This window comes from Octodon degus, unplaced genomic scaffold (genome assembly GCF_000260255.1).
Source record: "Octodon degus isolate 3935 unplaced genomic scaffold, OctDeg1.0 scaffold00093, whole genome shotgun sequence".
In the NCBI taxonomy this organism is placed as follows: domain Eukaryota; kingdom Metazoa; phylum Chordata; class Mammalia; order Rodentia; family Octodontidae; genus Octodon; species Octodon degus.
In genome coordinates, this window is record NW_004524669.1 from 1,476,429 (window position 1) to 1,479,025 (window position 2,597).

The 2,597-nt window shown below is 41.1% G+C and overlaps 1 pseudogene; it reads right to left on the bottom strand.

Annotated features, from left to right (window-relative positions):
* Positions 1-2,597, bottom strand: part of LOC101572568 — an 8,809-nt pseudogene that overhangs the window by 1,835 nt on the left and 4,377 nt on the right.

Genomic DNA, 2,597 nt, shown 5'->3' on the forward strand with positions numbered 1-2,597 from the left:
TTTTTTTTTTTCCTTTTTGAGATAAGTTCTCACCATGCAGTTGAAGGGTGGCTTTGGACTCACTATGCAGGCCAGCCTGGCCTTGGACTTGCAGCGGTCCTCCTGCCTCAGCCACAAGTGCTGGGATGACCCCCAAGTACCCTCACCCCAGTCACTTTATCTTTCAAGGACAAATTTTGTCAGAGGACAGTACATAAATTTTAAACAGTAATAAATGCATCTTGAATTTACTGGTTAAATTAATCTAACTAAATTTCTTATTTGGGACTAGGAATGTAACTCAGTGATGGGGAACTGGCCTAGCATGCACAAGACCCTGGGTTCAATCTCCAGTACTCACAAAAATAAATAAATAGACTTTACCTTTGGTCCTCTCTTTCCTCAAATATTAAATCCTTTTAAATAGAGAATACTGGCATAGTATCAATACTGATACCACTTCTCTTAATAAAATACTTTTTATTAGGAATTATTTCACTAGCAAGCTTCTGTGCTGATTCATACTATGATTAATATCCAAGTCTCTTCTAAAAATTAATCTATTTTTAGGGGGCAGGATCTGTGGAGAGCTGAGCTGTGGCCCCTGAGCCCAGCATGTCCACAAAGGTGGTGGGCCAGAATCACGACAGAGGATGGGTTTGGGGAGGAAAGATTCTGCTACAGCTTCTCTGTGAGAGCACTATGGGTAACTGGCTATTAGTTAAAGGTTCTCCCTCAAAATCTTTGCCTGAAGAAACAGGGCTTTGAATATCCAAGATCCTATTTTCATTCATTTTCACAGATGTTTCAGGGCTGCAATCAGGAGGTCTTTCTTACCAAAAAATGAAATTATTACTGTGTTGGCTGTGACATCCCCCAAGTGTAATTAATTTGCTCTGTGGTAAGAGATACACTAATGATTACCACTTGGAGATGTGCTAAAAAAAACTTTATGTATGGAAAAATGTATACCCCTAAACAGAAAGGAGTTATTAAAATAATTTACGAGCCTCAAAAAACAGAATAAAAATCAATCTATTTTTGTATGCATTCAAACAAAAACACTGAAGAACCATACCATATCATCTTTACTAATCTACTTGTAATTTCTTTTTATAATGTACATACTTCCATATTATTGATGAAAGATTATTGACAGATATCTAACAATATCATATTTACAAAATGATATTTTTAAAAAATCAGACAGGGGCTGGGGAGATAGCTCAATAGAATAAGCACTTGCCTGGCAAGCACAAGGGCCTGAGTTCAATCCCCAGTTCTGCCAAAAATAAAAAATAAATAAAAGTATTCAAAAAATACATAAAAATAAAATAATCAGACATATAGTCCTATTGATTTCAAAAAACTCTGATGGAAATTTATTTTTAATTTCCCAAAGCCTAGTAAACCTAAAAGTAATTTAATACAGACAGAAACATCGCTCCACAACCACATACAAGTGTTTTTTATTTAGAGTACCATCTGGTCTGGGATTGTAGCTTAGAGACCACGGAGAGGGGCCGCTTAGCATGTGCAAGGCCCCGGGTTCACCCCCATCCACACCCCTGCCTATCTCACAGACGTGAGCTTTTCCTAGCCTGGGTACAGCAGGAGCACATCACAGACAAGGAACACCAGCACTCCCATTCCCAGCACCTGCCACAGTGCCGCTCACAGACAGACACACAGAATGGCTTGTGCAAAGAAAGAACAGACAGACAAACCAGAGATATGTTCTCAAGTTCATATGGAAACTTGTCCTTGTCTTCACATCCTTGATTACTTCCACCCTGACACTGTAGCAGAGCAAGACTTTTAAAGGCTTCTCAGTTTCGCCCAAACCCTCAACCTGGCAAAGCCGCCAGCTTGCAGACACCATAAGGGAAAATGATCGGATTCTATGTAAAGGGCCCCCTCAAACATTTGACATGGTGGCCCCCAAGGGGAAAGATCCTGGATCTGAAGCAAGAGATCTGGAGAAGCCCCCTGCCTGATGCCTGCTCAGCCTCACAAGTTTGGCAAGTTCTTCAATCCCCTGGAGCGCATGCTGGCCCCACCCCAGGAGTGTGCTGAGATGGTGATTGAAACTAGGCATGGTGGTGTGTACCTGTAATCCCAGAGCTTGAGAGGCTGAAAACAGGAAGATTATTACTAATTCAATCTGTGTAGTGAGACTCTGTAGGCCCTGCACTAAATACATTCAAAAAACACACACACGTTTGACAAGTATATGGATCCTTTGATCTTTCTGTGTTCAGTTCTATCCAGGGTGATAGAAAAAAAGACAAAAGCTGGGCTAGGTGGTCACTAGTCTACCTGATGGGCAAGACTAAATACACAACAAAAGGATCCTTTATTTATACTTTTGCAAAGTTTGTAACAAATGGCACAAGATTGCCTAGTGACTAATAGCTGACCTTAACCAGACAAGATGTTTATCTCAGGAGTCAGGTAGCTTGTTTGCTTTAGGTACTGAGGCCTAGTCCCACCTACACACATTTGATCAATTTCCCAGCTTCCTGCAAGTTAGTAGAGCACATTTGCATGTGCTTAGCTCAGCGGCTTAAGTGTCTGCCTGGCAAACACAAGGTCCCGAGTTCAATCCCCAGTTGCCC